Here is a 23,298-nt window from a genome sequence, read left to right as displayed (position 1 = left end):
GCAGAAAATGTGTGGCTGTGTGTGTGAGTGTGTGGCATTCACAGACAAAATGCTTTCTCCTGATGCCTTGTCAAAAGCACACTTACACATTTTAATTTGCCTCTGTGCACAGCCAGAACTTGCACCTTTAGAATAGTTTTTTTTCTTTTGTGACTGTATTTGAATAGACGGCTCAAGATTATGAAATTTAAGGAGGGGAGTCAGACAGAGTCTGACGTGCAAAAAAGGCCATGGTTTGGAATTGAACCTGGGCTGCTGCTGAAGACTCAGCATCAGATTCATGCTAGGAGGCAGAATCTGACAGAAATTTGGAGCATTAAACATACATATTTATGTACTTGAAGCAAGCACACTTAAACCATTTCAACACCAAAGTTAGCGTGTATACGCAGGTTATTGTAATGCAACTAAACTTGATAATAATAGGCGATGAGTTTTCCTTTCTGTTATGTTCTTTTTGTTTGTTGTGTTTCCATCACAGCCGACAAGAGCTGGAGCCAGGAAACACCTGAGACTACTGCAGGGTCCTTTGACATGGGAGTGAATGGCCATTGTTACCATCCACATTAAAGACAAAATCCAGATGTCAGTAGGTATTAATGGTTTTAAATGCATTGTAAAGGGGTACTGTATATAAGTGGCAATTACAAATGAGAAAAGATTGTTACTAAAAGAACTTCTCTGGAAATGTCTGAGTTAGGTAAATTTAGTTGGTGTCCTTTTAGCACTAAATTACTTCCTTTGTGTTTTCACAAGTAGTGTTTCCTTCCTGAGCTAGGAATACACAATGAGTGACTTTTATTCATTTTTACACAGAATGAGGACTATTTTGTCCCTCGACAAGAGAATCACTTTAGGAATGGCCAAGGCCAAAATGTAGGTTTTATTGGCTTCCACATTTGACATCTCAAAGACAACTAGACAGGCTGAGAAGGCTCAACATGGTCTTCAGGATACTCTGCATTGTTTTACAAGTGCACCATTGAGAGTATCCTGACTGGCTGCATCACTGCCTGGTGTGGCAGTTGCAACACCGTGAACTATAAGGCATTGCACTGGGACAAAACTGCAGTCCATGGGGGACCTGTACACCCAGTGGTGCTGGAAGAAGGCCAACTGTCCTGCCTGCTGCTGTCTGGTAATCTGACAGTCCTTCAGCTGAGGGACAGCTTCATCCTGCAGCCATAAAACTGTCCAACTATATATATACACATACACAGAGTGATGGAAATAGGTAGGTTTATTTTATTCTGTTTTTTATTTTATTCCTATATTTGAATTAATGTTGTGTTAGAGCAGTGTTTCTCATCTTTCTGTTTCCCTCTCCCAGTGTTTTATAAAGTTGACCAAAAAAACTAACCCTAACCCTAACTAGTGTTTTGGATTTTTTCACCCCTGGGTCCGTTTTCACAACAGCAGGTGAACCATGTGTGGAGGAGCCTATCGAAAAAACCAACATGGTACCAAATGACATCGCAACAACCAGATGTATGAAACAAGCTTGTATGAAACAACAGCATAAGGACTACATTAGAGGTCACATCACAATCAGTGCGTTTACAGGAGGGATGTAATACCTGGCCTCTCTTATGTGCTTTCTGTACAGCATGTGCAAATTTTAGTAGATAGGAGTGAGTGAGAGCAGATACATATTTAACAGTAAGATTTTTTGCTCTTTCTGCTTTAGAGGCCTGGTCCTCCACCTAAAGTACAATTGCAGTGGTGAATGATCTGCTTTTGGATTCAGATTCTGCATCATAAAAACTGGATGTCACATACTTTCCCTTTCCTTTCATTCAGATAAAACTGAGATTATGTCATGGGACCTGCTCACCATAGACATCAGTTTGATCAAGTAACAATAACTGTTGACAAGTTTTTTTCCTCAAAGAGTGCCAGCCAAGAATCATTGTGTCAACTGTGATCCTACCCTCTCTTAACCTGCATGTTAAAGAAATCACTGAGGCCATTTTGCACTGACACAACTAGGGTTGGGCCAATGAACGATGCCATCGTCCATCACCGATGACTGACAGCCATCGACTACTAATCCCTGTCCTTCGTACCATCGTGATTCAAAGGCTCCCCACCAGAAAGCACAATTAAGTGGCATGTCCCCTCACAGTTGCCGTAGGTCAAGAGTTGTTGTTGTTTGTGATATGAGGGGAAAGGAAATGAAAATAAGTATGTACTGCTCAGTGCACTAACATAATGTCTTCTTATTAAACCAGCTCAGTTAGGCGAACCCAAGACACTCGGTTACATTTGTGGCAGCAGTGTTTCTTTTCCTGTGGGCTGCTGTTTCTCTCAGTCATGCCGTTTTTACACACTGTTTCCTTAGCTTAGCTTCCTTTGGCTAGTCAGCCAACGTTGTTATGCATATGAGGCTGAAAAAAGTTAAGTTATGGACATGTGGTGCGGGGACAAGGCCTCTTTTAAACCCGGCACAGAGATGTATGATAGTTTCCTCTGCAGGGTGAGACAGTTGGAGATTCATGTCAGAGCAACGGACGCTGCAGCGGCCCAGGGTTTGAGTCAGACCTGCAGCCTTTTGTCCTAAGCAGATGCTCATCTTGCATAGAAAATGTGACAAGTTGAATGCTATAACATTCGTTGAGGTAACATTGTTTACACTGTAATGTGGAAACTAAAATAATCCTGAGATGAGATTTATCATGATCTGTTTGAGTCTGCCAAAGACAATTATTGATAGACTCTTTGCTTTGTAGGTTTGTTTTGCAGTAAATTACTTGAGCAGCATATCACAATGTCAGAAACAAAGAAAACCTGAACTGATCACTGTCAGGTAGTCATACAGCAAAATGAGCAAAAAGGCCTCCATATTAAACAAAAAAACACAACATTGCCTTTTCCCTCTAGAACAGCACAGTCAGAACAGTCTGATCTGATGTCCATATGAGCAGGGCAACATCCCCTATCAGCTGCTTTACTGTCACAAATCACTGTTGCAAAACAAAACCTTTGATTTGACTACGCAGTGGTTAAAGTTTTGTTAGGTTTAGGCACAAATCGACTTGGCTAGGTTTAGAAAAAGATTATGGTTGGGGTTAAATTTAACTTGGTTATGGTAAGGGGAGCTTCGTCATCATGGTTCAATTGACACTTTATTAAAGTTTAGGAATGATGGTGGTCAAGTTTTGGAAGTTTTGATGACACATCCATCCATTCCAGTCTCCCTCCTCTGCACACTATAACATCACACTACAATACCAGTGATTGATTTTGTAGGATAACAAAATGGGCTACCTTAGTAGTCTGTATTTTTTGTCACTTCATCTTCAGCCTCTTGGTTAGTCGTTGGTTTCACTCCTACTCTGTGATAGGTTTGTAATATTTATCCACTGCATCTGACTTCTCAGGAGAGAGTAAATGATGCTGAAATCTCAACATGATTTCACACCATGACAGTGATTAGCTGTACTTGTGCCTGTCTCATGCAACACTGCTAGTTTCGCCGAACTCATTCTTAATTTAGCTGCATAATCTGTATCTGAAATGCTAATGTCAACTGAGAGTTTGTGTGAAATGCTTTAGAATTCTTTAAAAGGTCAGCAAAATATAACAGGCAGTGTGAGGGCCCCCAAACAAATATGAATTGCACATTAGTTTGCCTCCCTTGAGGTCTCATTAAGACTAATTGATTTATTGCAGAATAGTGTGCACACTAGCAGCAGCACGCCAATCTCGAATAGCATCTTTGCCAGAAGAACCTCTCCTTTTTACGTATTATTACATATACATATTTTTCTGTCTCAAGTCAGTCAGTCATTTATTAGGCCAGACACAGAGATCAGAGGACAGAGCACAGCTAACATAACAGTAGGTCCAGGCAGAATTAGCCTCTGTTTTCCCAGGGGGGACTGCTGCTCTCACCTCCTGGATCCCAGCTCTCCCAGGCAGTGTGCAACAGAGCACACTCAGTGGGAGAGAAACCAGTGCCTATTTACATCAGCGAAACACTCCCCTCTCTTTGCTTCTCACTCTGTAGGGAGTTTTCATTTTGGCTGTTTGATTAAATATCGTATGAGAAACAGAGGAGTGTGCATGTGTGTGCGAGCGAGAGCATGTTATACAGTTGGTTGTAATTACTCCCTGAGGGAGCTCTCCTCCCCGAGAGAAATTTGCCTCAGTAGAAAAACAGAGACCGCAATGAATTTCATCTAAATTAAACTTAATGTCAATAATCTTAACCATATTAAATGCACGACTATCAGTGTCTGATATGAGTGTGTTTTTGTTTTTAATAAAACCAGAGTGTTGAATAAAGTTTGATCCACATCCCCAGCCCTGTGGCTAGAAAGTCTCCGTTCTGGTTTGCTATCTTCACTGTAGGGAGCAACATGTAAAGGCTAAATAGATAACTGATTGTGTGGGTGCAATGTTGCAGTCTATAACCTTCCAGCAGAGATGATGTGGCATCTATTGTTGTCATGACAACACCACCGTCATAGTTATTTTTGCATGTGTTCTGCCATTCATCGTAACTGCCTGCCTGAACGTCTCCTGTCAATCCCCTTCTATCCATCCGGCTGTTGTTTCTGGCTCTTCCCACCTTTACTCATTGTCTGCACAGCTGTAAAAGGGTCGTTGTCAAAGACATCACCAGCATCTACAACACAATCAAATGATTTGCCATTTGTATTTCATAATTCACAAGACTCCAGTATCTAATATACTTTGTCTCATTCCGTCATCATGTTTCTGCATCAACCGTCAATTCAGTGGTTGATCAGCAGTTTGGGCACCCACAGAAAAAAACATACCGTGACCGTGATGGTATGATAGGCCACAGCAGAGAACAGGCAACAGGCTTGGGACCCTTGTTGCATTTAGTTTTCCACATCTCTCTCGTCATTTTTCTGTTGTCAGCTGTCCAATGAGGCTATAGAATGCCCAGAGCATGAAAGAAGAAGCAAATGTTTTGGATTAAGAGCAGCAGACTTTCAGATGATTACCGTCCACGGCATCTTTGGACCATCCAACCTGACCAGCCCAAACGCCCCAGGGAGGAGAGGAGAAAGATCCAGCATGGGAGCAGTGCTTGGACTTAAGGCTCCTCCTGGCTAATGTCTGTTCACAGGACACTTGTGTCCACCACAACATCCTACATCAAGCTGTCCAACTCGATGGGCGAACCGTGTTCCAAGCCAACAGAGTTCGGGACTACAGCAGGACGAGGAGAGGTGGACTCTTGAATGATACTTGGTGCTCACACACAGTCAAAATCAATAGACAGTGTTCACCTGATGTTGACCTTTAAATATATCGATGCTGACCATTTAATCATCACCATCTTGTTGCTGCTGTTTACATTCACCTCTGATGCAAATGTAAAGATATACTACGTGTTTATGTATATACTGCATGTATATACATAACTGTTACAGCCGCCTCGATTTTCCCCTCCCATCCAACTGCCTTTCTGCTGGAAGTCTCCCCCTCCTCATGGGGGTGTGTCTAGATTCCACTGTAAACACGCCCATTCATTCAATTGCAGGGTGTCACCATGAGATGGTGCGTCCCTCACAAAAACATATACAGCATAGTTACCCTTTAAACCTAAACCATATTCTTCTAACCCCTTACATGGCAAATATTACACTTTTATCCCACTACATTTACAGTATTTCAAAGCTTTAGTTACTTTAGTTAGCATTAGCCCTACTGGTTACTGTACATTACTTACTTAATTAATACTTCATATCAATAATTAGATAATCTAAATAATCTAGTTGTAGCTAGGTTATATTATTATAGGTTGAGCCACCTAGCAGTATATACAGTTAGTAGAATCAGTCCATCCTTTACCTGCTGCAGCCCTAAAGTTTTGAACACATTAATGCATCAATAGTTAAAATTCAAGAATACAGTATACTATATGTTTATTCTGAAATGGACCATTTGTTTATTCAGTCATGAAAAGGAACACCATGTGTTTATTTAGTGTATTTAAGCACATGAAGCACATAAGCCTTGAAAAAATGTTTGAATGTCGTTCCTTTAGTATGCAGTATACAAAAGAGTTGATTTAAACCCAACCAAAAGTATGAAATGCCTCGTATTGTAGGGAACATTTACAAATGTTAATATGCCCCACAATGCAAAAAGGTTTTTTCCAGTGACCCACTATATCCTGCCATACAACTTCATCTTAGTAGTGGTCCAAGTTCAAGGGCACTAAAAGAACATTGTGATTGAACTTTGCAAATTCCATTGTAAAAAGATGGAACTTGATGAATGGTCATGCTGAAAAAGAGCAAGCCAACTCTGTATATGAAAGTCTCCCAAGCACAGCAGACTAGTGGGCCACTCCAGTGTCATGCCAATAATTTCAGTGGTGATGGTTGGAGGGTCAGCCCTGTCTGCCGCTGTCACTGACAGTTATAAGGTTGGTTGCTCTGCTGCTGTTCAGGCGTTTCCTGCAGACTTCTGCCTCAGTGACACTCTTCTGTCACGAACTGCCACTCTGAATTAAAGCTTGATGACTGATGCAACGGCTGTGGCATGATGTTCTGTTAGCCCATTTAGCAAACCCACACCTCTTTAGTAGGCTTGTCTTGCAGAATGGATTCAAAGTCACTGTGTGCTGAGTGCTGTGGAGTGATGGAATACACTGGAGAGACTGAAGTGCACCATATCATCAGCACATCTGTCCCAGTTGACCTGGGTGGATTTGCGGAGGGTTTGTAGAGAGAGTACTCAAAGTAGGACTCACTCACTGCAGCACTGAATGAATGTGACATGATATAACTATCAGTGTTGAAGGATGTGCAACTGCACAAGCCTGCAGTGCTCTGAGGGAGCCGACCAATGCTAAGTACCCCATCAAACTCATGTAGATCAAAATAATGTATTTCTATACTAAAGAATGGAGTAATTAAAATTACATATGATAAAATGACCCTCTGTTGTCTGTTTCCTTAAAATATACTATGCATGGGTATGCAATTTGAGTCCCTCATGGGAACGACGGTCTAACAATGAACAGAAAAATCTTCACTGTCCACCAAGGACCAATAATAGATCCTCTATCATTACAAGCCTGTTCTCATCAGAAAAACTATCATGTGAATGCAGCTCATTATGGCCCATATTTAAGTTTCTTGTTCAGCTGTGACCACTAGTGGTCAAAGTCATTATTCCAGCAGCAAAGGCAGAAGTAAGTTGAGGTTGTATAAAGAATGACAAAGTCTATATCAAGCAGACTTTGAGATGATCACTGCCCACGGTATTTTTTGACCTTCCAGCCAGACCACCACAGGGAGGAGAGGGGAGAGATCCAAGATGGGAGCCGTGCTAATCCAGTTTGGACCTAAGGCTGCTCCTGGCTAATGTCTGGTTGCTGGATAATGAAATGGACAAATGGGATGCTGGCCAAGGGAAAGCAGAGATTGTTTTCGCCCACATCTTTACAGAGACCTGTCTCGACCACATCATCCCCAGATCAATCTGTTGCACTCTTGACTGTGATCTGGGCCGACAGACTGCTGGACTGCAGCAGGATGAAGAGCGGTGAACTATGTGTCTACATTTACATTTAGGGCATTTTAGCAGACACTTTTGTCCAAAGCGACTTACAGTTATTCATACATACATACATACTCTGATGGCGGTGGCGAGGTGCAAGGTGCCGACCAGCACATCAGGAGCAATTTGGGGTTCAGTATCTTGCCCAAGGACACTTCGACATGCAGACCAAGGGAATCGTACCATCGACCTTCCTATAACAAGACACTGGCTCTACCCCTGAGCCACAGCCAGGGCATTTACTGTGCCATTTACTAATGTGCCACTCAATCGAATACTCAAGACAGCTATCACACTCACCACTGTTAGATAGGTGAAAAGGTCATCACTGAAATCTAGTTTGCTGTAACAAACCTGTGTTGTGTTGTATAAAGCCTTGATATTAAGTTGCTCAGATATTTCACATCCTCGCTTAATTTCAAAGCTAACAAGCATAGGAAAGGATAGAATAGTCACAGGATAGGTTAGCTCTAAAAGTTTCACCTTCTTTATTAGGGAACGTTTCAGACATCAGGTAAAACATCTTTTGACAGCTGGTTGGAATCAGAATCACAGCTTTATTCCACCACCATCTCTCAGCCCATTGCCATGCTACTGACTGCAGGGCCAGTATGTCATTAAAGCCCTCACTACACTCATTGTGTTCCCTGCTAATAGACACTAATAGAATTAGCGTTCACCAATGCATCTCATTAGGTACTGTGAGGCCCTGTTCTGATTAAAGCGGTGACTGAGTTAGCACATGAACACACTAAGCATGTGTTCATGTCATATCAACACCACTGAATCACATTCCACTATGTATAAACCACAGGTTAGTTTCACCAGAATTAAGCATCATATGTGAACTTGACACCGATCTGCCATTGGAAAGTAATAAATGAACCCCCTGTGAATAAGTCAAATGATGTATGACAGTGTTTAACATGTATTAGCCCCATGTGATCCTGACCATGGGGTGTTTGGTGGGCTAATGAGACTGTATCCCTGTGAAGACCCGCAGTAAATCAGCAGGAGCACCTCCGCCTTTAATGCTGACTCAGAGCCGGGCACTCTGACTACATTGCTCTGCCTCTACCTCTATCACATATCTTTTTATAACACTAGCAGCATTGGTCAGTTCGTCCATGCAACACTTTGGTCCAGAACAAGACATCACAACAACTACTGGCTGAACTGACATTAGATTTGGTTTGGATTTTCATGACCCAAATGACCTTATCCCAAAGTAAGTACATTTACTCAAGTATTGTACTTAAATGGGCTATGGGCTAGGGGTGGCCCATAGTGTTGAATTATCACCTACATTTGATTCATGTGTGCAACACAACACCCAGGTTGGACACAATAATTTTAGCTCCTGCATGATGCTATGACGTACGTTAAACTTAAAGACGCTGTTGTGTAAATCTTTTCCATCCCTCCATGTCGGTACCAGATCCTTGCCAGAAGTGCAACTCTCAGCAGAGATGAGAATGAGGTAAGATGTCTGACTTCTTCTATCATTCCAAAACTAATGGGTCTAATTCAAGGTATATGATGTGCTGCTGTCTACTGGGCCTGTTTTCTGGCTCATTTGCAACGTGGAAATTGGCACACCGGGGGGAAAAAAAGAAGGGAAACTCAAAACAACAGAGTGAAAAGTGTGAATATCAGGCTTACATTGATTAGGGGGACACAAAAGTGACACCAAATGAATGCTAATATTGCTCCATTACATAATGCAATCATTTACAAACAAATTGTGTTTACTGACAAAGTTTTACAAACATTCCCAAGCCAATGTCTAAATATCCTTTATATAATCTGCTCCACAAAGTGATGAACCTTGCTTCGTCCTTGCTGTGAACCACCTTTCATACTCTCATGAGAGTGGAATGTTCCAAACAGGTGTTTTTGGAGCATTCCACAACTTTCACAATCTTAGTTGCCTCTGTCTCAATGTATCTGAAACATGTTGCTGACACAAAATTCAGAGTAAGCATATATTTACAAAACTCAAGTTGATGAGATCAAACATGAAATATATTGTCTTTGTACTGTTTTCCATTGAGTATCGGTCAAAAAGAATCCATAGGAACTTTTACTTACTTGTTGAATGCAAGACCTTTTACTTTTAACAGAGCACATATTTCTACTTTACTTACTTACAAGTTAAAAAATACCTCTCAACCTGCACACCCTAATTTGCTAACTTGAGCAAACTGTAGTTCGATTGCTGTGTAACTGACATTGAGTAGTTTGCTCAACTCACAACTGTATCTTTATTCAAAAGTCAAGAAAGACTAGAACACGCCATACTACACTAGGATAAATGTTTGAAGCTTTCTGCCATTATCATGTAACAAGCCTTTATCACAGCAGATGTTTTTACTTGTGCTGGCTAGGTTATTTTCTATACCAAGCCTGTCCTCATCAGAAAAACGGACATGATCGTAGCTAATTATAGTCCATATTTACATGTGTTGTAGGCACTGACCTCTAGTGGCTGCATTACTGCTCACTTCCTCCTTTGAGCTGTAATAAAGCGTGAACAGTCTGTAAGTGGAGGAGGTGGGGGGCGGATGGTTGGGTTAAACAAGCACTAGACATTCTTTCAGGAGACTGCTGTTTGTGTCCTGTGAAGGTCCACGGTGAGTCCCTTTAAATCTTTTTTATGCTTGTTTTGTATTCCCATTTGTAAAGACATATAAATCAACTGCAAATAAGGTCAATGAAAGCATATTTTGTATCTGTCTGTGAGATAATCAGTGGACACTCAAGAAGAGTGGAAATGTGATTTTTCTGACAGATACTAATAAAAAATTGAAAATTTGTATTGATTTTCCAACAAGAAAAATAATAATAGTTATTGCCATCTTTTTCTCAGCATGAATGGGATAATTAGCTTCTCATCCAAAACGTACCTTTGATGTTTCTTTCAAAGCTAGAATAGATTCATATTTCAATGTATCCAAATGGCTCACCACTCGGACGGAGCGGTGCTGAGCAGAGTAAAACATGGCTCGATCTCCTGCTTCAGTCTTAGAGAGTCCTGAGCCCCTGCCTGCCAGCTGTGCTGCTCAGAGACCGGCTCCCTGCTGGGGGCTTTGAAGGCTAGCACTGCAGCTTTAAAGTAGCCTGCCACCACTGATCCCAGTGCTAGGACTTTGAGGCCGTCACCACACAAGCCAGAGCTGTCAGAATCACATTCACACTCTGGAATCCTCAAAAGATGTTGATTTCACCTGCTGAGAAGATACTTAGATTTAACCTCATCAAATTGGGGTAAAAGTGGAGCAATGTAATGCAAAGAGAGCCAGGAAACAGAATGTGGTTCAGTTTAACTTGATTAGTAAAGTCAAATCGGGGGTGCTCTGAGTCAGAAGTAAAAACCTGCTGGGTACAAACTCAGGCTTGGGGAATTTACATTTCATTTGAAAAATCTAATACTTTTCTTTTAAAACTGCCTTTCAAGGCACAGACAACATCAAGAAGGGAAACAGTAATTAACAGGCATCTTTGACTGTCAAACTCATTTAAGCTGCTGTACGAACCATTTCAAACTTTTAGGCAAAGACAATCAGTGTGTTCTCAAGGGGCTTTCAGTATGCCACTAACCCACACAATACTCCAAATCAAAAATGTAGTCGTCTCAAAATTAAACTAATTAGTTTGTATTTGTTTGTTTATACGCACGGAATTGACAAAACTATTTAATCTTCTAAATTCACCTGTAGTCTTTAAAAAGATAGACCTGGTGATAATAATATTTTTGTTAGTGAAAGCAAAGCCCATGCAAACAGCCAGACTAGCAATTAATTATCATACAAACAACTATTGTGTGTATTTAAAGTCTGATTGATCTTAGTCCGGGGTAGTAGATCGATAGATAGATAGATAGATAGATAGATAGATAGATAGATAGATAGATAATTCATCCCCATGGGAGCATGAATGTCTGTATAAAAGTTAATGACAAGCCCTTCAATACTCTTCTGAGATATTTCACACAAAAAAAAGTTCTCAAAACCACAAATATGGTCACGATGGTGCTGAAGTAAAAGGGGATCCCCAAAGTCAGTTCCTCTGGGATCATGTCTGTCTGGACAAATCTTTGGTCCAAAGTAGCCACATAGATGAGGAGATACATTCATTTTACAGAATAAGTCAAAGTAGGATTCATCGGGCTGGGGACCATGAATATCTTCTTCAAATTCCATGACAAACAATCCAGCATTGAATAATATATGTGTGTGTGTGTGTGTGTGTGTGTGTGTGTGTGTGTGTATTTGTGTGTGTATTTGTGTGTGTGATGTACTGCTCTGTGTTACTGTGTTGTGTTTGTAATGGTTAATTTGTTTTCAGTGATTTCATTATGACCTGCCAAGGGACTGTAGATGTAAACATCTAAGCTAACTCTAGTACAATGCATCAAATGACAACATTTATGTTCAGTATTGTACATTCTCCCTCTACACATACAATAAATTAAAATAAAATTGTTGAAATATTTCAGTGTGGACAAAGTGGTGCACCAAGCAACCTACCAACAGGCAGAGTAACATTGGTGTCTGCACTGCTGTGCCATTAGTGTGGCTAAGAAGTGGATGTGGGGTGTGAGATATGTATGAAATATGGAGCAATACAGGACATGGTAATGCTGGACAAAATGAAAAAAAAAAAAGTAGAATGTAAAAATGATTAATCATTAATTATTAGGTCTCAAATAAGCTGTATGGTATCAAATATACATGTACACAGGGTGTAATGAATGTCCTCATCAGTCTGCAGTTCAGATAATTAATGAGTTACTTTGTAGACTGTCAGGCAGTAGCAGTGTGTATGTGTGTGCTGAATTACCCAAACTCACCGTGCTGTTATTAAGTATTGTTGGAGGGTGTGAGACTATCAGCACTGAATAATGGTGTGCAGTGGAGGACACAAGGGCAAACACGGATCAAGCTCACTTTTGTCCCCCTGCAACTGCCAACCAAATCACTTGGATCACTTACTAGTAAATTGATACTTATGCTACAATACAAGGGCTATGCTTGGGTCAGGACAGGGTGTCATTAATATGACTTTATGTCACACAGCAGAAATTACAGTGGAGATTTCCTCAATGATTAGATTCCATTCTGAAAATATTATTTTCACATAGTGGCAGGCTGCTAACCTCTGACTATCCTGATGGAGTTTTGACAGACCAGTATGGACACTGAAGAGACAAATCTGCTGCTATGTTTAATATTTGGGGGTAACCTGATGAAAGCAGGTGGAGGGAGTGGAAGGGCACAATAACGCTCATCTATAAAACAAACTATATTAGACTGAGTGCTGTTATAATGTCATGACTAAAAGTCACATTTTGCTCATCAAGGACATGCTTGTATTTTGTAAAGCTGGTGTTTGATGAAATAAACCCTCTCATTATGCTGACAGTTTCTCCAAATTTAGAGGAAGAATGTTGACACAGTTGCTGACATGTGCAGGTAGCCTACTTTCAACCAGCTAGAGCAGAAAATCTTGAAATATTAAAGTTACTTACTGTAATCATGCTAAAAAAATCCTAAATTGTTTCACGTTTTCTTCAAAACATGATAAATACAAACATGGGCTGTGTTTGAATCACATGGTAACGTATTATTCATTGCGAGCAGTTTTATGTGTTGATGTGACGGCCATGTTGGTGTTGGTGACGCATTGGTTCACTGAGCGGTTTTACACAAAGCTAAATGGTATTGTACTCTCTTTGTGACAAACTGCGACTTTCTTGATTTGCACCATTATCCTTTAAATTGACAAACCTTGTATGTATTATCCATGGCACAATTCAAACAATCTCCACATTGACTACTGAGCAGTTTTTTTTCTGAAAATGAGGTCCTATGGGGCACATGGGAAGGGGCAGGGCTTCACCTCTCTATACTAATTATGATATCCATTTGAGTATGAAGCGCGTTTCAACTGTATGTGCTGTCAGCTCACTGCACGCTCAGCTGTCTCAAAATGCCTTGTGTCTCAGACTGTCCTGCGAGGCAGATAGTTCAAGCACTACACTGAAGTTTTATTTACAGTTTTTGTATGCTATCCAATCACTTTACTTCTCAGAATATGTCAGAAAGAGACAAATCAATCATGTAGATTTAAATATAGGCAGTTTTATAAAACTTGAGTGTGAACTGAAAATGTGCTCCAACTGTATCTGAGAGGAATAGCTCCTCTTTTCACTCTCAGTCGCTTCATAAGCTCAGCAGCCTGCTTTTCTGCTTCTTGTTCTTGTTCTGCTAACATTGCTCTGTCCACCTTTGATCCTTGTAGTTATTTTATCTTAATTCTTGATAAACTACAGCCTTTACTGGGTCTCGTTCCCATTTTCCTTTATTTTGCCCTGTTAACAGTCTTGCGGTGATAACATGCTTAAACGTTAATTTAGAAGGCAGTATGAAGAACATACTGATTGAGTGTATAGTAGGCAGTATGCGATTTTTAACACAACCATGGTGTTTCAATTTGATAGAATTCTGACTTTTCATACAGAATTCTTTTTAGATTAACAGCTTAATTCTGACCTGGGAATTTGTGTTTTTCTGAGATTTATGAATACAATTTAATTACCAGGTTATGTTTTTAGTCATTTGCATTTTAGTCAAGTAAAAATTAAACAAAGAGCATACAAAATTAATGAAATGATTTCAATGTGCAGAGGGGGAAAAAAAGACCCACAGGGTTTATTTGTTGCAAAATAAAAGCAATGCCAAAGACATATGAAGCATATGATGCATGTCTGACATACTGACTTCTTCATCATGGTTCATGGGCTGTCTGGTAGATGGGCCCTGGGCCTGTGTCAAAATCCATTTTCAATAGCCTGATTTGAACATTTTGGTGCATATTTCTTAAATAAAAGTGCATTTAATCAAGCTTTTGTGGGGAACACCACAGTGTGGTGGCTCGAAGCTCACTTCCTTAACCACTGAATAAACAAACTGACCTTATTTTGTTTTACTTTGTTTATATGTGGCGGACCCTGCCACCCTTCTATCTTCAAACAGCGTTCTGGGACCTTATTTTCCTCTGAGAACAGCTGGTCTATTCAAAATAGATATAGATATCTGAGTTTGTATGATGACCTCATTAATATTGTAAATATTAACATTTCTCCAAACTAAGTCGGTTGAGTAGAGGTCCCGAGTCCCCCAGTCCTGTGGTCCAGTCCAGACTCCGGTCCGGTCTGATCCATTCCTTTTTATCCCCCGTCCCCTCTCTGAATGCAGCGCTGTGATTGGACGCTGGCTGCTTGTCAGGAAGAAAGAGCTGCTGTATTGAGGCCGAAAACTCAGACACAAGCGGGACCTGGACTATAGAGGAGTACCTCCGTGGAAGGGATATCCACTCTACTGGACCCTCGGAAGGTATTTTAACGGGCTGAGCTTGAGCGGAGCACCGACCGAGTCTCCGTGCTCCTGCTGTCGAGGCCGCCGCGGTTCTGTCTCTCCGCTCCGACTGTGTGTCGCTGCCTGCTGGTCACAGTAATCCAGAGCCGCTGCTATTAATGAGCCTGAGAGGAGACTGGCGCTGTTGTGAGGCGACGCAGCCACAGACCTGTCTGAGCTTTAAATCTTTATCCAGTCTGGAGGAAACACACCGGCTGTACTAGCGCTGCTGCTGACACAACCTGGTCCAGCTCTAACTACATGAAACAAGTCGGGTCGACCGGCGCTGCTGTCTCATTTTGCGCAAGAACCGTTATGACTGACCTATAGACAGCCGTCCCCCGGGGGAGCAGCACCGCGGGCTTTCTCCTGTGGATGTATGTGGAGAGAGCAGCGCTCTGAAGTCTGCATCAGGTGAGTGCAGTCCGCGGCTGTTCACGTCTCACGAGCACGGCCACCTTACCTCACCGGCCTCATTCGAGCCGCTTGCCCCCGCGATATATTTGGCACGACTTGTGTGTGGTGTCAGTTCACAACCTTAAAAAGTCCTTGTGCTTACATTTCCATTAAGGCCTCCCTCCATATGTTGGCGTGTTAATCCGGAGTGCAGGCAGCAACGCGGCAGATTCAGGCTCAGTCTCAGCCAAACCCACAGAGAGCAGAGCAGAAACACTCCTCTAATTCCCTCCCGAGCAGCACCAGGTCCAGGAGGGGGAGCGTTAACGGCACACGGGGAGGTGGACGCTCCTGTGAGCTCCCCAGCTGTCGCATTCTCACTCTGCATGTTTGAGAAATCTTGAAAGCTCTCATTGTCTCTCACAAGTTATGCTAATCCGCTCCGGTCCTGCGCGTGTTGTTTGGGTGCACGCGGGTGCATCAACAGCCACACGTTACAGCAGAGCGAGCCGAGCGCGACACACGTTACACTGTGTCCCGCACCAGTGTGACCCGCACCAGTGTGACCCGCACCGGGGCCACACGCTACAGTGTGACCCGCACCGGGGCCACACGGCTACAGTGAGTGAATAAACAAGCTGTTCTTAGAGGAAAATAAGGTCCCAGAACACTGTTTGTAGCTAAAACGGTGGCAGGGTCCGCCACATATAAACAAATTAAACAGTATAAACTGTGTTGTCCTTTAAGGGCAGTTTGTTTATTCAGTTTATTCAGTCATGAAAACAAAGAGTTTGATTATTTAGTTTGTTTGAGCAGGAAACAATCAGCCAATGAAGATCTTTCTCTTCTCATTAACATTTCTTCAACAAAACTACAGACTGCTCCTTTAACTGAGTTACAAAGGCTGCTGCCACCTGATGCTCCTGAGCAGGGATGGACCGAACAAAGCACACTCCAGCATTACAAACTACACCATAGGGCAGGAGCCAATAATGGCTTAATTAGTGGTTATTTATTAAATCAAGCCTTTAGTTTCAAATGTCAAATATAATACGGCGCTATATTTATTATTTCTAAAATATAATTACATATAATATATCTACTGCAAGATTAGAGAGCAGGGCTGCTGCCAGTGATTAGTGTTATTACGATATTATTACCTCCTTCGAGAGGCTCACACGTCCGTTTGTTGGTTTGTCAGCAGTGGATCCAGGAAATGCTTCTCGCTTTCTTTAACATTGTGAGATTGGGTGTTTTTTTGACATGTTCATAAACATTTTAAAGGAATATTGCATGGATCTTGATGAAAAAATTACCAGCTAAAAGTATTTCTAAAAGTGTTTTAGATATAGTTAGGTAAAAAGTTAAAAATACATGAGGCTGTGAAACTGGTAGCCCACCCACCAGCAGGTCTCTGCCATCTGCTTCAGCGTCAGGCTCAAGAGATGCATTTTCCTCGTCGTTTCCAGCTTTGGCTCTTTGACTGAGAGTCGCGCTTTGAAAAATGTTGGAATGGTAGATATGATTTTTTCCCTATTGTAATCTCTCTGCTGTCCTTTTCCCTTCTAACTTTACATGTTGCTGCTTCACCACTTTTGGTCTCTGATAAGTGTTTTTTACGTTTCTGCTAATGTAGTCTACAACTGGTCTTGGTGCTTTCCAATTCCCACGGTCACCTGACTCATCATCATCATTATCATCATCATCATCGTCATCATACAAACACAGCCAGAAAACCAATGATCATATTTTTTCTTATTTGCAAATAAAGTTACTTTGCATTTATTATTCACATTTCAACCCACATACACACACACTCAACTAATGTATTTGATTTGATCAAAAACAAAAAGCATAGACAGGATGAGGCCACAGTTGATGGGGTTTGGGGCCCCCTAGAAGTCGGAGGCCCCCAGGCAGCAGCCCAGTGGTTAATCCGTCACTATAGTCACAACGTCACAACTTCACTAAATCATTGAACCTAGTGCAACATGTTTCTGGTCCCACACACAACCACGGGCACCCTTTCGATCTGGTTTTAATGCTTGGCCTGTCTCTGAATAGATAACACATGACTGACTTAGTCTCTGATCATAAATGTATTATTTTTAACACAATTCCACAGTCTATAATAGCATCCAAAAAACAAAATAACGTGTTTTCCAACATTAAAGAACTGTTAACTGGTTTAATGAACAGTGCATCTTAGCTCTGAATACAATAGGTCCATACAAAACCAGACTAGCCCCAGTTATCAATCCCACCCCCTGGATAAATATTCCATGGAACACCATAGAATGGTATGTAGGAAAGCTGAGCAGAGATTGAAAAAGACAAACCTTCGTGTTCACTGCCTTCACAAAGAGCTTTTAACCAGGCTGAATCCGCTCATCAAACATGTAATAGTGTCATATTTCTCTGACACTGAATCAGTTTCTAAATCCTACTCCTTCAGAGCAAACTTCATTCTTGTAGATCTGGACTCAAACCAAGTCACCTACCTGCTTCGATTATATGAATTCACCCCAATTTCCATACAAGATCTTCTGAACATAGTGTCTCACATGTGTCCTTCTGCCCCTGTTGAAATAATCCCTGCTAAATTTCTTCTAGAGGTCCTACCAGTAATTTCCCCCTTTCTTCTTACTATTATCAACCAATCTCTCTCCTCAGGCTCAGTTCCTTATTTTAAGACAGCCAGTGTCTTCCCACTCCTTAAAAACCCTCCCTAGATACAACAGGCACACTTCCAAGCTTCCTTTTATTTCTAAAATTCTTGAAAAAGCTGTCGCTCACCAGCTTCTCCAGCTGCTCATATTTTTTCCCAGGTGGTTCCCACAACAGCCTGAAAACCCATAGGGAATCAGTTTACAATAATATAACCCTGAGAAAAGTAGCAAATGATCATATTTGTGAAACTGTAACTAGGTAATATTTGGTGTTTTTCACTGATCAGTGACTTAGGCTCTTGTGTGGCTTGTTAGGCTCTTCTCTTGTGTGATAGGTAATAATTAAAATTGTATTTTCTGTACGATCACTGAAATCAAACCATGTATATTTGAACAACATGAATAAACATTTATTAAACTATTGCTGTTATCAGATGAAATATATCAAATGCGGAGATTTTAGGAACAAAGAAATAACCTTGGTGGCATTACATTTTGAGATATTCCAGTGATCCTCATATGCTTTTATGAGCATATGATCAACCTAATACTTATCCTTCAGCTTCAGTTTGGAGGTACAAGTGTAGATGAAATCAGGTTTTGCCCTTTACTTTGTACATTTGGACACAAAATGTTTTGTTCATATGCATACCGGTATTGGAAGCATGGTGAGTTCACATTGCCTCTGAAAATCAAGCATCTAGATTTAGACACCTAAATCTAATGAGTCAATAACCTTTACACAATCAGAAGACAATCAGTATCTCCACCTGTCCCTGGATACATAGTGGATCAGTATTATGTCTGTTTGTCTTCCTTAATGAGCATGGAGGCCGACTCACAGTGCGATGTATGGAGGAACAGCAAACAAGCCTGTTCTGTCCACTGCTTCATTGATTTCTCCGTTCACCCCGGCGGCACTAAACAGCCACATTTCAGGTGATGCACTCATCACAATGCAATCACTGGAGATATCCTGGGAGGTGATGCCACTCCACTGGATGTAAGCTCAGACCCTGAAACCACTGCCTTATGAGTGATGAGGCCAATAGAACATTTTGACCTCAACACACAGTCGGGTGAAATCCACAAGTCACATGCTTTACATGTAAACTATCTTGCTGTTTGCAATATGACATGCAACATAAAGGAATGTGAATCGCTCTCTGTCTTGTGTCTTCACAAATTGAGATGGAATAAATTTAAAAAAGAACTCATCAGTAATAGTCTTCCTGTATGCTGATCCAGTGCTGCTACACTGAAGAAAAGATGATAAACAAGTCATTTACTGGAGTTAATTGGAACTGTGTGATAGCCTGTCCCTCACTGGATTTATTGCACCTAACAGATTCCCATCAGGGCACTTGAGTCATTTCATTTAAAACGACCATGTCATGTTAGTGCATCTGCATTCTGATTATCTCAGCATTTAACTGAGTGGTTTCTTTAAATGATTTCATGCTAACTTGATAACATTTGGATATAACTTGTTTAATTTGCACGGATACTATTCACATTAAAAAGAGTAGATTTATGATTATTTGCTCCTTATACCATGTTCTGGGTGAATACTCCATTCTGATTGGCTGCAGGGTTTCAATTAATTCCCGATATAGACTGAATCACTGTGTGTGGTCACAACAGTTACTTCTGGGTAGGAAACAGGCTGCTGATTTGCATTGTGGAGATTTGAGATTTCTACTGATGTACTGTGTTGTTTTGCTAGAATTTTGATATTTACTCAACAGCGTATCTTACACTGCTTGTTTAACTGGTTAACTTAAGCAGTCATTTTCTGTGGTCTGCGGCCCAACAGGTAAATTAGGTCTCCAACCTAACGTTAGTAAGAGATTTGTTATTAATAAGCTATGACAGCATCAAACATGCTTTTTAGATGAATTAGATGTATACACTTTGAAATAGCATCATTAACAAAAGACAGTTAAATTGTTTGACAGTTTGTTAGCTAATATGTGTTGCAGAGGTTTTCTACCCGGAAGTTATTGTAAACAAACATTGTAAGGCTGGGCATGATATGAGAGAGATTTTGGATACAGTTATATCACGAAATGGCATAGGTGTTGTCTTTTCCTGGTTTTAAAGGCTGCATTACAGTAAAGTGATGTCATTTACTGAACTGTTCTACTTGTTGTAATACTTGTCTTTACCTACTTAGTCATTATATCCACATAACTGGTTATCAAAAAATCTCATTGTGTTCATATTTTGTGAAAGTACCAATAGTCGTCCCTACAATAATGTGACAACATCAATATTGTCACAATATTGATATTGAGGTATTTGGTTAAAACCTGATTTGATGGGGTGAGAGAGAGAGAAGGAGGGAAAGAAAAGGAGAGGGAGAGAGAGGGAAACACTGAGCCTGTATCTAAAATGAGTGGCGTTGGCATCAGCTGGCTACAGACACAGCGATTTTAGAAAGAAAGCGGTATCTTGTGCACATTGTTTGGTGCCTTTTAAGGGATGAAGTATATGCGTTTGGGTTTGTTTGACGTGCTCTTCGTCTACATAACGTGTTTGAGCAGGTTTGAGGGGCGCCTTGTTTCGGGATTTCTTTCTTTTATCACAGGCGAACTGTATTTCTGTCTGCCATTTTAGAGATTGTTTAATTTGACTTTATTTTAACCCAATAGCTTTTTTTTGGCTGCAAATGTATTTAATTTAGTTAATTATTTGTTTAATCCAACTTTGAATATTTACTTAAAGGCGTTAACCAAACGGTTGGTGCTTTAGACGCAGGTAACTATAGTTTCACTTGAACTAATTTGTAGCATCTAAATCTGCAGTTTAAACACGTGTGAGAGAGAGAGGTGTGGGGCACCCTGCTCTGTGCTCTGTTTCCTAACTTGTTTGAAATAGTTCTCAGATTTGGAGTCTGGCGTTTCTTCATGAATCATTTGCAATCAGCTGTGTCCCACAGTGTTGTCCTCTCTGTTCCATTTCAATTGGTCATTTGGCATCTGGATAGAGGAAAACATATTTGAGTAAAATTGGCCTACAATTTGTTTTAAGAATCTGAAGCATGCAGTATCAAACAGCTTTTGATAAACTGAGTATTCTAATGGTCCCCAGTCTTCCTCAGTGTTCTCAGTCCCCCCTCTGATTTCATCGGGTGGGTATTTAAATTTTAGAGGTTGTAATATTCCTCTTGAATATGGGTTGCTATAATTCAACAGCTTATGCTGTAAATTATGCTGGTTTTTGTTTTAAAATCTTGCTGCATCTACTACTGTTTTCATTACATACTGTACATTATTAATCATGTAAAAAAGTAAAAGACTTATGAAAAATGCTCATCACAATTTTCCAGAGCCAGAACAGTCCCAAACCCAAAGACTCCTCAAAGATATCAAATAAAAGCAGCAGAAATCAATAATTTATTGTCAAAATAGTTGGCAATTAATTTTCTTTCTATTCGATTATTAGACTAATCGTTGCAACTCGAGTTCTATGTGCCCCTTTTTAACTTTGAGCACCTGGCCCTCTAAAGGTCTCTGCACGACCCTGCTTGGACTATCATTTGTTCATGTTCAAATCTTGATATAGATTTGGGGACAGTGACATGGCTGGTTAGCTAGCTATTCTTGCTGTTAAACATAACGTCAAGTTCTATTTTGCTCTTTGTTAACCCTGTGCAAAGTAACTGACTCTGAATCTTTCTAGCATAGCATTAGCTCCCTGGCTAATAGCTGAGACAGCGTACCAATTGTTTTGGATTTGTTGTTGTACAGGATTTGTGGACAAATGTGACTCCCAACAGCTGATACTCACTTTTGGTTCATTCAGTTACAGCAGTCTGATTTTAACTGACTGACTTATTTTAGATTTAGTGTTTGTAATGCTGCAAATGTATTTTCAAGCAAACATCAATTGAAAGAGGATGGATTATAGTAATTATGTTGTATTTATTCAAAGGCCAGTATAACTTGTGTGTATAATTATCATGTTACTAAGAAAGCTGAAATGATTGGGGATGCAAATTACAATTTTCATTGTCGACATATGTGTTAATTATTTTCGTTTCTCAATTAATTGGTCAGCTGTTTGGTCTATAAAGTGTCAGGAAATGGTTAAAATTGTCAATCAGTTTTCAAAAGCCCAAGATTATGTCCTCAATGTCATTCTTGTTCCACAACCCGAAGACATTCAGTTTACTGTCATAGAGGAGGAAAAAAACCCACAAAATATTCACATTTGAAGTTGGAATCAGAAAAAGAAAATTGACTCTTCTTCTTAATTACTCAACCCAATTAATTAATTGATTAATCGCTATAGCTCTAGATTTATCCATCAAATATTCACCCAACAGAAAAACAGAAAATGAAAAAGCAGCTATAATGATAATCGATTCTTTTCTAAGTCATTGTCCAAGCCTTTTTTCTAGGCATATATGACACTAAACTGAATATCTTGGTTTTTGAACTGCTTGTTGGATTGAAAAACAGGGAGTGTAAATGACATCTTCCAATGACCTCCTGAATTTCTTTTTAGGGGGGGAGTAACTGGGCAATGCAGCCTTTTAAACTGGGAAATTCTAATTATTAATTGTGAAAAAAATGGATAGGTTGTATGGATAATGAAAATAATCGTCTTGCTGCCATTTTTCACAATAGAAAGAGAACTGAACCCCAGAGCCTTTTATTTATTGGACATTTGAGAGGCTCTGGTCTAGGTTCTTCCATTTGTTAAAGTGATGAAGGCAAACATCAGATCTGAGCTAGTTTAAGTACAATATGTTGTATTTAAAGAAGATTATCATGACATATATTGTTATCGAGGTAAGAGTGACAGTTTATTGTGATATATATTTGAGGACGTGTGGTTGGGGTTTGTTGTTGTTTTGATGATCTGCTTAAATCCCAATCCTTTGAAATGTCTTCATGAATCTACTGTGGTTCATCTTTCAACATGTGCAACTAACTGAAGTAAGAAATTAGTTAAACTCAATGATCCAGTTGAGGTCTTTAATCAGTCTGAGACGGCAGAAACTTCTCGCAGAGAGTTACTTAAATCTATACCAGCAGTCCTGATTAATACCTTTTGAGGTTGATCATCTTAAGTTACTGATGCTTTAAATTGAAAAGTTAAGTTGGAAGATTCTGACTGATGACACAATCAGCTGAATCACTGTTGGTCTTGTTTGTCTACAAAAACATGATACCTGGCTGAGGGCAGACAACAGCCAAAAGTCTCATTTTGACCTGTCAGGTTACAACTAATTACAAGATTAACGTTAATTAGCTAGA

At 40.3% G+C, this 23,298-nt stretch overlaps 1 protein-coding gene across 1 annotated transcript in view; it reads left to right on the top strand.

Moving 5' to 3' along the window:
* The first annotated feature begins 14,285 nt into the window (after nucleotides 1-14,285).
* The window catches only part of large1 (LARGE xylosyl- and glucuronyltransferase 1), a 115,197-nt gene continuing 106,184 nt past the window's right edge, over nucleotides 14,286-23,298 (top strand). Inside the window, exon 1 of the mRNA XM_084345901.1 lies at nucleotides 14,286-15,380. The gene's annotated coding sequence lies outside the window, so the exon portion shown is untranslated. The remainder of the gene's footprint in view (nucleotides 15,381-23,298) is intronic.

The sequence above is a fragment of the Pagrus pagrus genome, assembly GCF_965226575.1.
Source record: "Pagrus pagrus genome assembly, chromosome: 23".
Taxonomy (NCBI): Eukaryota; Metazoa; Chordata; class Actinopteri; order Spariformes; family Sparidae; genus Pagrus; species Pagrus pagrus.
This window is presented reverse-complemented; position numbering and strand designations above follow the sequence as displayed.